Consider the following 14,116-nt stretch of genomic DNA (forward strand, 5'->3'; position numbering starts at 1 on the left):
ATAAGTTGTGACATGAAATGCAGTAGACAGGAAAATATATGCTATGGGAAAAAATATATTTCACGCTTTTAAGATCCCTTCAAAAAAATTGCCACTTGCAAAACATCTACTACAATATAATGATAGATTTGAGATTTATAAATAAATCTCTTATTTTATATATAATATGTTATTACTTAAATTATTTTATATATTATTCATTTATTCAGTCAGATTGAATCCACTTTTTTTTATTGTGTTGTACTGACCATGTCTAACAGTCACTGTAATATAAACAAAACATTTCTGTTTGCACACTACCATTCAAACCAAGTTTGGTGTTTTTTTAAATAAATTAAACATTTTATTCAACAAGGATGCATTAAACCGATCATAAAGACATTTAAAGTGTAATAAAAAAAAATTATATGAAATTAATGCTGTTCTTTTAAACTTTCTATTCATCAAAGAATCCTTAAAAAAAAGACGAATCACGGTTTCCAGCAAAAAAATATTAAGCGGCACGATTGTTTTTTTTTAACTTTGCTAATAAAGTGTTTTTCTTGAGCAGCAAATCAGCATATTAGAATGATTTCTGAAGGATCATGTGACACTGAAGACTGCAGTAATGATGCTGAAAATTCAGCTTTACCATCAAAGGAATAAATTACATTTAAAATAACATTAAAATAGAAAAAATATATATTTTTACATAACATTACTGTTTTTACTGTAGCCTTGGTGAGCATAAGACACTTTGTTTAAAACATGAATAACCTACCAAACACAAAACGTTTGAATAGCGTACCTTTAACACCTTCCTTTAGTTCATGGACATGTTATTTATCAACTACCCGATTATGTTTTTCTGCAGAGTCAGTAAGATGTCATATGATGGTCACTTGTTACACATTCATCTGTAACTACTATAAATCCAGGGGGTTGGAAAGAGGGAGGGGGATGAGAAAAGTGCAACAGGGGAAACAGGAAATGACGTTGCGCTTAAGAGCCGAAACAGTTTTTGTTCTAGGCGGCTGGCTGATCACAAAAATCCCTAGTAGCCACACTAAACAAACACACACACACACACACACACACACACACAAAGGGGTGGCAAACCAGTTGGATGGATCCCTCAACTGAACTGTCTACAACAGTCCTGAGCTCAAAACGCTAGTGCACACACATTAATTCACAAAGAAACATTTCAGAAGTTTTTCCACACTCAATCAAAATGCAACCTTGAAATGTAAAATAGCACCATCAGTGATTATCTTTTTAATCATTGGCAACATTATAAAACCTGAGCACATGATGCATTGTGGGTAGGCTATAAAGCAGGGTGAGGCTGTGTTGAAAGTCAACATGCTTTGAGAGGGTGCAAAGTCTGCCTTTATAGCCTTATCAGTGCCCATTATAAACATGTAAAATTCTTCTCCTTCACTGAGTTCAAGTCTCTTTCCTTCTGTTCTTCCTCAGGACGGAGGGATGAGAGAGTTTGTTTGTTACAGAAAAAGGGACAGAGTATTAGATAAATATAAATGAAACATATTAACTGTATTCTCAAGGGACGGGGATATAAGACGTACGTGTGTGTTTGTGTGTGTGTGTGTGTATTGTGGGGGATAAAGATAGATTGTGTAAGTGTGTTTTAGTTTTGCACACATTGCGTCACACATTGCTGGTAGAGGTTACTTGAAAATCAGGTTTAACTTAAACTTCAACGCTGTACGAAAACATGAATAGACTAAAGACACACACAGACACGCAAACAGACATGCGCTCTGACTGTCATACTTCTAACAGTAGATCTCTGAGTCAAGGTCATCTGATGGTGACTGCGATGATGGCTCAACCACTCAAGAGCTTTAAATATCTCCAGACATGGAAGAACCATATTGAAGTGCAAAACACAGTGTGATTTTGGACCAATGAGATTTCACTGTAGGCGGGGCTACAAAGCGCATTGGCACACTAAAACTCAGATTTATTTAGAAGAATTTCAGTGAACTTTGACCCATGAATCACCGTAGTGCGAATATATTTGAACAATAGAGGATCCTCACATCATAGCTCTTCAACTTTTGAAGTGCAACGCCAAAGTGAAAATTTTAAAAATGATTATTAGTTGTGGTTTGTAATTTGTTTAAAAAAATAGATGCCCTAGGATTGTGACATCAAATCACGTTGAAGCAATTTCGCATACTCAATGCGTAGTAATCATAGAGGATAACTCTGTACTCCCATTGGTTGTCACCGCATCGTGTCACTGCTCATTTGCATAACACTGAACTCTGTTTAAAGGGATAGTTCACCCAAAAACAAAACTTCTGTCATTCCCAAAGACTTTTGTTCATGTTCGAAACACAAATTAAGATATTTTAATGAAACTTTTCTGTCTCTCAATTCAAAGTCCATTCTACTAAAGTCTGACGCTTAAAAAAATTCATAAAAACAAAGTAAAAGTAATCCATATGAATCGAGCAGTTGAATTCAAGTCTTCTAAAGATTTATATGGATTACTTTTCTGATGTCTTCATGAACATTTTGAAGCATCAACGTATAGGTGTAAAGAATTTTCGATGAAGGGCCAGAAAGATATATTCATTTGTGTTTTAAAGTAGAATTAAAGTCTTATGAGAGAGTAAATAATGACCGAATGTTTAATTTTGGCCTGAACTATCAGTCTCTGTCACTAATGCCAACTCTCATTGAAAATAATTGGCTTTGTCACTTTGTTGATTCAGATCACTTTGAATGCACTTATTCTTCAAGTTTTCCCATTGAACATTGACTCAAGGGTCATACGAAACAAAAACACGTTTTTTTGAGAGGTTAACACTTAATGTAAATCAGTGATGCCGTGTGCTATTTTTAATGTTAAAAAAAGTTGTTACTTTTTGTGCTATGTTTTTCGACGTCTTAGCTGAAGGACAGGGTGTTCTTACAGAAAAGGAAACACTTGTGAATGTGTGAGTCTTCAGTATCAATGCAAGAGGGATGAGATGTTTTAAATAGTTACATTTAAAAGAAGGCAAGCTGCTAGGGACCATTGCGTTCTCTCAACCCTTCATTTCACACGTACAAACACTACAGCAGATTTGTCCATCAAAATGTGAGTGGTACATTGGTAATGCAATTAAGATGTGCACACTATATAACAGTATTCACACACCAATGCTGCTTTTGTGCGGTTTGTTGGGTTCAATGGACGGGGCCTATTATTACTCACTACAACAAAGTAAAGAAGAAAGGGGAGAGAGAGCAGTGTGTAATGAAGCGGCATAAAAGCATTAGCAAGACAGAGAGAAATTGAGCGACTTGATTTGGACATGCAGAACTTGTGTCACTAAGGAGACCAGTGTGTGTGTGTGTGTGTGTGTGTGTGTGTGTGTGTGTGTCACACGGTGGGATATCCCAAATTAAGTCTTTGGACTAAAAGAGCTCCACCCCTCAGAAGTCACTATTAATCAAACTACCTGGAGGAGAACCATGCTGAACACACACACACACACACACACACACACACACACACACACACACACACTCACACACAGCTCTTCTAGTCTGTCTATAGAGACAGTATAAGAATGCATTCATTGTGAAGTGCAGGTATTTGGTGTGTATTAGGGAGAGAGATGGGAAGAAAAGCAGAAGGGAGAGAGAGGAGATCCTGTTTCACTCACTCACACACACACAACTCACACACGCTTGTCCAGATGTCTGTCAGGGTTAAAGTCATGCTGAGGAGGTCACATGATCAGTCATATGACTTTAAGAACACAGAAAGAGAGGTGACCTGTCTTGCTCTCTCTCTCTGTTTCCTTCTTTATATCTAATAGTACATCTACAAGAGTCAAGAAAGACTGACTGAAGTACTGAAGGTGGATGAATAAGAAATGTGTGTGTTTCCCGCAAAGAGGAAACAAAAGTACTGAGTCAATAAAGAACGTAGAATTGAGAAATGTCCCTAAATCTTATCATTTGAGTTTGTTCAAGAAATGAAAGCGTTTGGCTGATTTGGAAGTGTTATTTTTTTTCTTCAGAAATAAAGAAAGTTGGACAATAGGACCGGGCAATATAAAAACTAAAATCAGTTTTTTGAAAAACATCTCAATATTTATATACTTATCCGGAAATTACTTCGAGTGAAGGTAAAAGTACAAGCAAACAAGCCATTGAATCAGGGTTGTGAATCGATTCATTAAAATGGACAGTTTGAACTGATTCATGGATAACTCAACAACTCTAAATGCATTTTTGTGTCGAAAATTTGAATAAAATTAATCAAAAAGGACTGTTTGAACTGATTTATGTTAATTAACTGATTCTCAGAAACTGTAACCGCATTTCTGAAGAATAAGCCAGAGGCACAATTAAAGCATATCTGTCTCAACGTTCATACTCGATTTGCGAGACAAATTTGACGTCTTTAGGAAACTTAATGGGCAAATAAAAAGAAAATTCAATTCATTGCTATGTTCACAAAATTAATAAAATATAAAAGTGTATATAAATCCTAAAAACACACATGCACCTGCTTGCCTTCTGATAATCAGATAAGCATCTGAATGGAGACAGAGAGAACTGGTTCAAGTCAGAGCCACAGCCAATCAGATTTCAAACACACACACACAAGTGCACGCACTACTGGGCCCCCAAAGGTCTGTCACCAAATAAACATGCCTACACATTTAACTGATGCGGTATTTAGAGTAATAACAGAGAGTCACCTGACCAGTGAGACGTGTACACACAGTGACAAGATGTCTTTTCTTTGTACTTCACCTCAGTGTTAATTCTTTTCTAGTTCACTTAATTTCTTTTAAACTACATCCCCACAATGCAAAGCCACAGCGTGTCAGCTCTCAAGACCACTGACCTCTTTACCCCCTACGTGAAATAACCCATTCATAGGCACTCGCAGACACACACACAAGCTTGGTTTTCATGTTTTATGGGGACATTCCATAGACATAATGGTTTTTATACTGTACAAACGGTATATTCTATTCCCAAACCCTAAACCTACCAATCACAACAAAATCTATGCATTTTTACATTTTCAAAAAACATAATTTAGTATTTTCTATAAAATCCTCATAGGGGCCAAAAACTGTCCCCACAAGGAGAAGGATTTTTTGTCCCCATAATGGGACATTTTGTTCCCATAACGTAGGGTTTACCAGGACCACACACACACACACACTTACCAAGATATCCAAATAGAGACTTAGACTTCTATGGTTTTTATATAAAGTACTACTACTACAAGTAATATAGTTTCTTTCTTTTTTTCCTTCTTCTTTTTTTATAAATAATTTGGCTTACTTGAAGCGTTTTCTCTGGATTTCCCTGAGAGAGGTTTTGTATGATTTAGCTCTCTTTTGCAGACAAAATTGTACCTCAGGTACAGCAAAGTAAACACACCCACCCACACACACGTTTAACAGTTATCTAGCTATTGTTCTTATATAAACCTAATTACAATTGCTACAAACTAACCCTAACTCTACAAGAAAACGTTCATTTTAAGATTAAACTATACGTGTATGATATACAGTATGAGTCATTTTTACTTTTGAGGAATCTTTTGGGCATCCCTAAAGTAGGTTTTTATCAGATGTAGCTACGTTTTTGGAGACTTAAACTTAAACCCACATTAAAGCACTTCACTATTATATGCATCAGAAGGCAATTTCCACATTATTGACAGAAAAACAAGATTCCATGGCTCTAGAAACAATTTTTGCTTAAGAAACAGTGATTAATCGTTAATTAAGATTTGTGTCTTGTCCGTTCATGTTGTGCCTTTCCCCTTTGAAAAAAGAAGTACACGTCTACGCTCATTATATTGACTATGCAAACTCTTACGTTGGCTTGAATGGGCCTTAATTTCTTTCAATCTTTTTCGTTAGTTGTTTTTCCTCTTAGATTGAGCCATCTCTCTGTCAGAAACCTGATTCTCTCACACACAATAAATTATAGCACACCCCCTGAGTGCAGTTACACAACACACATACACACACAAAAGACCCGCAGAGCAACTTTCAACAGAGTTTTCGCAACTCAAGGACATTCTAACCTTACAACTGTAAGATGGAAAAGAGAACAAAAAAAGGGAGGGAGGGAGGGAAAGAGAGAGAGAGATGTCAATTTAACTTTATGAAAATAAATAAGGTCAGAGGGGAGAACATGATCGCTGGACCATCTGTGAGAAGATGACACAGAGAGAACAGGAAAGAAAAACAGACAAAACATGAGACACTGAAGGAGTGAATGACAGACAACGTACGAACTTACCTGCGCTTTTAATAGCTGTCAAAGAGAATCTACGTGTTGCATTAATCAAGCAGATCAGCCACAATCATCCCCGTTTCTCTGTATTTCACCCTTTATCGTGTCTGTTCTTGTAGGTTTTGACAGTCCAGAGTAATGAAAAAACTTAAAGTTTCTTCTTTTTTCTCTTTTAGTTTCTGTCTCCAAACTGTTTCACTTCCCCGTCCCTGCTGTTCGTTCCCCTGTGTCTCTCCTTCACTGGCGAGGAGAAGGAGGAGGGAGGGAGAACGAGAGAGAGCGGGTGGAGAGAGAGAGAGAGAGAGAGAGAGAGAGAGAGAGAGAGAGAGAGAGAGTGTAATTAGCGCTAGTCTCTGTACCTGCCTCTCGCTGACATAATCTTCACATTCCTCTGCTGTGAGGAGGGGAAAAAAAATGAACAAAAAATTTTGTAGGAATACTGGCCCAGTCTGAAATCCAGAAGGTCAAAAAACTAACTTTTCACACAAAAAAAAGATATACTGTATATAAGGAATATGAAATCCTCAGACACTGATTAAATGAAAGAGAGAGAGTGTGTGTGTGTGTGTGTGTGTGTGTGTGTGTGTGTGTGTGTGTGTGTGTGTGTGTGTGTGTGTGTGTGTGTGTGTGTGTGTGTGTGTGTGTGTGTGTGTGTGTGTGTGTGTGTGTGTGTGTGTGTGTGTGTGTGTGTGTGTGTGTGTGTGTGTGTGTGTGTGTGTGTGTGTGTGTGTGTGTGTGTGTGTGTGTGTGTTTGTGTTTGTGTTTGTGTTTGTGTGTATGTGTCTAGAGCAGTCAGTACCGGGAACTGTTTCTCACCGGGCTGGTCCGAGCAACCTGTTCCTTTCTGTGTGTGTGTCTCAAAAACTCACCAAACCAGAATGCTTCCAGGCTCTCGGATTGGAAACGCTATCCTCCCTCAACCTGGAGACAGGCCAGATCAGCATTCCCCACACACACACACACACACACACACCTTACAAATATAAGAGCTCACCATCCCATTTGGTTTCTCTGATTTATGCAATAAAGGCCTCAAAGTGACACAAAGATGAACACACACTCTGTTTCTCATAGACCTCTGGGAATGTTTGAATAAAAATGAAAAACAAAAAATGAAAATCTCAATCTCCCAAATAACCATTTCACCTAGTTCACTGACCTCTAGCTTATGTGTGTATTTCAAATTATGACTTCATGAAATGCGGTCACACAGACAACATGTCACGTACAATAAATTTGCTATGAATAAATTACACTTAAGAAAATTACACTTACGTTTCTCATTACAAACTCGCAGGTAACATTTTATTTTAACGTGACGTAGTTGGACAGTACTTGTACTTACTATAGTAATAACCATAAATTATGCATCACTAACCCCAAATCATACCCTAACATTAACCCTTTAGTGTGTCATTAATTGTCTTCCCAGACAAACAAATGGTTCATCTACTGATAGTCACTGATTGGAACGTTTCACTAAATCATTGATTCCTTAACTTGGCTGAAAACAGAAATGAATGAACCAACCCCCATGTGTGAAATACAAGTCTCTGAGAAGAGTTCTATTTATTCTCACACAGAGAAAAAGCCTTTCATACAATCAATGCATTCAACACACCTTCTTCTCTCTCAATAGACAGACAATGCAGAGAAAAAACAAGAGACACACAGAGAGAGAGAGAGAGAGAGAGAGAGAGAGAGATCGGAAACACTTCCTCAATGCTGGACATGACAAAGGCTTACAGGTGAATTACACATAAGAAAATGCAGTAGGAGTGGACAAAATTACATTCCTCATCTCTGGTTGCAGAGTCACTGCACTACAGTGACACAGCAAATTCAACATGAACTAGACCAGGGGAGCCTTTTTTGTATTTTAGTATATTTATTTTTGGGGGGCACTATAGTGGCATAAATTGCTAAGCTTTTAATTAAAAGGTAAATGAAACCATGTGGTAGGGTCAGTATGTTTTAATGAGTAGTTTTTGTTCTGAGTTACTGGGTGGATTTGAGACTCTGACCGTTAGAATGTTAATCTGTTTAAAACCAATCACACTCCTGCCTGAAGAAGGGGGATACAATCACACACTTTCTCCCACACACACACTCATTAACATGAAGCTCGAAAACATACACACAATAGGCCATTTGCAGGCCCAAAACATACACTACCCCCTCAACCCAAAACACATACACACCCAGAGGAAACATTTATTTGTGCTTTAAAGCTCAACCTCTACGAAGCTTTCGTTTAAGTTTCATTTACACATACCATTCAAACATGAGGTTGGTAAAATGTTTTAATGTTTCTGAAAGAAGTTCTAACTAAGGCTGCATTCATTTGCTTAAAAATACAGTACACAGTAATATTCTAATACGCGGATTTGGTGCTCAAGAAACATTTGTTTTTCTGATCGCAGTTGAAAAAGGCTTGTGTTGCTTAATATTTATGAGGAAACCGTGATAAAAAAAAAATATGAATCATTGATGAACAAGGTTCACATGAACTGCATTGACTAACAATATAAATGTATACGGTCCATTTTAATAAACTAATGCATCCTTGCTGAATAAAAGTATTACTTTTTTTTTTTAAAGAACTTTTGACTGTTAGTGTCCACTTTGTCTTTGATGTTTCTCCTAAAATTCCTTAGCAGAAAAGAAAATTAAATGAGACATCCATAAAATTATTAGAATTGGGCTTTGGAAGGATTTGATGAGAAATGTTCATACTGAAATCAAGAGTTCATACTGAATTCTCTAACTTTTAATTGCAGAAATTTGTATCTTGGTCTAACTGAGCAAGTTTATGACATATTGCTAGGGTATTGTTCTCCAGCGACAAATCTAAAAAGCAGGAGACATTAGCAAAATTCTGAAACATTGCTGTTTAGAAAAAACAATTGAGATACTTAGATAAATACATACATTTGAGATATTGTGGATAAAAATTGTCTGCTAAATGAATAACCGTAACTGATTTTTCAGTCCTCATCATTGTGCAGTTCTCAAATATAAAGTATTAAAACACAAATTAACAAGTTGCCAATGATTTATGATGTGGATATCAGCACTACGTTTAACACAAACTTTCCCACTTTAACAAAAGACACACAAAGTGGTAAAAAGGATATTTTGACTGTATCAGGTTGACCTTGTCCTCTGGCTGCACTTCTGAACAATACTCTTATCAAAGCTGTTCCCTCTTTGTCTCAGCCTCACAAAAAGCACATACATTTAGCTTCATTCATCTGAGACGCGAGCATCACAGTCTTAATTCTTACACAACAAAACTCACCTATAAAGATTCATCCCCATCTACAAACTAAGATTCACAGCTCTATGACAATGAATTTCATTCACCAGACCTATTATTCAATTACACAGTTCACTTTTTATGTCATTCACAGCTATTGGCTATATTAAACAAAAACTACAACAGTTAGTTTTGGTTCTTGGACTTTAAATTGTTGGATCACTCCGTTTGTATGTTTGTCCATTCCAGAGACTTCTGGAATGGACTTTAAAGTATTTGAAGTGTTCATATGGCACCCCAAAAGCAAATAACTAATTTAGACATTAGGACTTTTTACATAGTGACATTATTTTCATGACAATTTAGCAATTTCCCCTCACAAATTCTCATTAATAAAAATAATCAATTTTTTTTTTCTTCATTAAAGTCCCCATGAAATCAAAATGAATTTTTTATTTTTTGGGGGGCTTTTAGTATGAATGTTAGCCTTACTCTTATCTATAAGCTAGTGTGCTCCAAAACAATGACAAAATTCCCATTTAGAAGATATAAGAATTCAAAACTAAAAAAAAAAAAAAAAAAAAAAAGTCTCTCTTTTCTGCCAATTAGGATCAATGATTTTGATGGTATCACTCTGCACTTCTTTTCATCAGATTTTCTGTCTAATCAAATTCTCTCTAGAATCTGAAGCGTGAAATATCCCGCCCCCTACATTATAAATAGACGCTGATGCTGCAGCTGAAATCAGTTCATTATTCACAGTATAGCAATAAGTGATTTAAATTTGTGCATTAAGAGTAAATGAATCAATCATTCAAGTGATTCGTTCAAAACAGTGATTTATTCAGTGATTTATTGCTCAGTGACACACGGTAGCTTTATTCAAAGTTAAAGCATTGAATCATTTGGAACTATTTTAATTGGAATAAAATAAACCTAATATAATCAGAAAAACTGTGCCTAAAAAGTAAGGTTACTTTTTAGACGCAGATTTGCAGATTATACTACGTATATTTTACTACAAGTTTACTTGTAAGTTTTCTTTTTAGACATTACTGCCAATATGATACATCTACAGGTTTACTTTTTAGACATTACTACCGATTACGTTACATCTACAAGTTTACTTGTGTTTTCTTTTTAGACATTACTGCCGATACGATACATCAACAAGTTTACTTTTTAGACATTACTACCGATTACGTTACATCTACAAGTTTACTTTTTAGACATTACTGCCGATACGATACATCTACAAGTTTACTTTTTAGACATTACTAACGATTACGTTACATCTACAAGTTTACTTTTTAGACATTACTGCCGATACGATACATCTACAAGTTTACTTTTTAGACATTACTAACGATTACGTTACATCTACAAGTTTACTTTTTAGACATTACTACCGATTACGTTACATATACAAGTTTACTTGTAAGTTTTCTTTTTAGACATTACTGCCGATACGATACATCAACAAGTTTACTTTTTAGACATTACTACCGATACGACACATCTACAAGTTTACTTTTTAGACATTACTGCCGATACGATACATCTACAAGTTTACTTTTTAGACATTACTAACGATTACGTTACATCTACAAGTTAACTTTTTAGACATTACTACCGATTACGTTACATATACAAGTTTACTTGTAAGTTTTCTTTTTAGACATTACTGCCGATACGATACATCAACAAGTTTACTTTTTAGACATTACTGCCGATACGACACATCTACAAGTTTACTTTTTAGACATTACTACCGATTACGTTACATCTACAATTTTACTTTTTAGACATTACTACCGATTACGTTACATCTACAAGTTTACTTTTTAGACATTACTGCCGATACGATACATCTACAAGTTTACTTTTTAGACATTACTACCGATTACGTTACATCTACAAGTTTACTTTTTAGACATTACTACCGAGTACGTTACATCTACAATTTTACTTGTAAGTTTTCTTTCTAGACATTACTGCCGATACGATATATCCACAAGTTTACTTTTTAGACATTACTACCGAGTACGTTACATCTACAAGTTTACTTGTAAGTTTTCTTTTTAGACATTACTGCCGATACGATACATCAACAAGTTTACTTTTTAGACATTACTGCCGATACGACACATCTACAAGTTTACTTTTTAGACATTACTACCGATTACGTTACATCTACAATTTTACTTTTTAGACATTACTACCGATTACGTTACATCTACAATTTTACTTTTTAGACATTACTGCCGATACGATACATCTACAAGTTTACTTTTTAGACATTACTACCGATTACGTTACATCTACAAGTTTACTTTTTAGACATTTCTGCCGATACGATACATCTACAAGTTTACTTTTTAGACATTACTGCCGATACGATACATCTACAAGTTTACTTTTTAGACATTACTACCGATTACGTTACATCTACAATTTTACTTTTTAGACATTACTGCCGATACGATACATCTACAAGTTTACTTTTTAGACATTACTACCGATTACGTTACATCTACAAGTTTACTTTTTAGACATTACTACCGATTACGTTACATCTACAAGTTTACTTTTTAGACATTACTACCGATTACGTTACATCTACAAGTTTACTTTTTAGACATTACTACCGATTACGTTACATCTACAAGTTTACTTTTTAGACATTACTACCGATACGATACATCTACAAGTTTACTTTTTAGACATTACTACCGATTACGTTACATCTACAAGTTTACTTTTTAGACATTACTACCGATTACGTTACATCTACAATTTTACTTGTAAGTTTTCTTTTTAGACATTACTGCCAATACGATACATCTACAAGTTTACTTTTTAGACATTACTACCGATTACGTTACATCTACAAGTTTACTTTTTAGACATTACTACCGATTACGTTACATCTACAATTTTACTTGTAAGTTTTCTTTTTAGACATTACTGCCGATACGATACATCAACAAGTTTACTTTTTAGACATTACTACCGATTACGTTACATCTACAAGTTTACTTTTTAGACATTTCTGCCGATACGATACATCTACAAGTTTACTTTTTAGACATTACTGCCGATACGATACATCTACAAGTTTACTTTTTAGACATTACTACCGATTACGTTACATCTACAATTTTACTTTTTAGACATTACTGCCGATACGATACATCTACAAGTTTACTTTTTAGACATTACTACCGATTACGTTACATCTACAAGTTTACTTTTTAGACATTACTACCGATTACGTTACATCTACAAGTTTACTTTTTAGACATTACTACCGATTACGTTACATCTACAAGTTTACTTTTTAGACATTACTACCGATTACGTTACATCTACAAGTTTACTTTTTAGACATTACTACCGATACGATACATCTACAAGTTTACTTTTTAGACATTACTACCGATTACGTTACATCTACAAGTTTACTTTTTAGACATTACTACCGATTACGTTACATCTACAATTTTACTTGTAAGTTTTCTTTTTAGACATTACTGCCAATACGATACATCTACAAGTTTACTTTTTAGACATTACTACCGATTACGTTACATCTACAAGTTTACTTTTTAGACATTACTACCGATTACGTTACATCTACAATTTTACTTGTAAGTTTTCTTTTTAGACATTACTGCCGATACGATACATCAACAAGTTTACTTTTTAGACATTACTGCCGATACGATACATCTACAAGTTTACTTTTTAGACATTACTACCGATTACGTTACATCTACAAGTTTACTTTTTAGACATTACTACCGATTACGTTACATCTACAAGTTTACTTTTTAGACATTACTACCGATTACACTACATCTAAGTTTACTTTTTATATACAGTATTGACGATTAAGTTAATGACAATAACAATACAATTGCAAATATTTCCAAATGAAGCTAAAGCAACCGTTGCATTTCACAAAGCAAAAAGTTGTTTAATTCCTGAATGAATCACAGTTTTGAACAAATACTGGCATTAACATTCGACAATACTGTGTCTAAAAAGTAAAATTACAAGTAAATTTGTAGTAAAATAACAACAATTGGCAATACTGTGTCTAAAAAGTAAATGAATGTTTTAGACACAGTATTGCTGATTATGTTATATGATAAGTCTATTTTAGTCTGCCAACAAAAATAGTTCCAAATTAAGATAAAGCAACCATAGTCACAGAGCAATAAAAATGTCATGTTTAATTCCTGAAACAATCAGTTTCCATTGCGTGATCAATCCAATTACTCAGTCACCATGCAGAAAAATACAATCACTTATCACTACTGCCATAAAGACAGCTCTAGAATGCACAAGCACAGACGTGAAATATCAGCAATACTATGTCTAAAAAGTGTGTGTAAAGTGGATATTTGGGCTGTGCGTGTGTAGAGGGATTGTGGGATGAAAGCATGGCGCGCGTGCTTAAACCTCTGCACTGTTAGAACAATCGTTCTCCTCTCCATCTCGACCCGCTTTTCAGATTACCAGTTTATTGCACAAATTCCACATCAGCTTACAGCACAACGTCCGATTTAGCGTCTT

At 35.1% G+C, this 14,116-nt stretch overlaps 1 protein-coding gene across 4 annotated transcripts in view; it reads right to left on the bottom strand.

Moving 5' to 3' along the window:
• The window catches only part of rbm47 (RNA binding motif protein 47), a 28,440-nt gene extending 21,924 nt beyond the window's left edge, over window positions 1-6,516 (bottom strand). For all 4 annotated transcript variants that reach the window (XM_082165531.1, XM_082165535.1, XM_082165534.1 and 1 more), the window contains exon 1: window positions 6,283-6,516. The gene's annotated coding sequence lies outside the window, so the exon portion shown is untranslated. The remainder of the gene's footprint in view (window positions 1-6,282) is intronic.
• Between the last annotated feature and the right edge of the window lie 7,600 nt (window positions 6,517-14,116).

The sequence above is a fragment of the Leuciscus leuciscus genome (assembly GCF_965113295.1).
Source record: "Leuciscus leuciscus genome assembly, chromosome: 3".
Taxonomy (NCBI): Eukaryota; Metazoa; Chordata; class Actinopteri; order Cypriniformes; family Leuciscidae; genus Leuciscus; species Leuciscus leuciscus.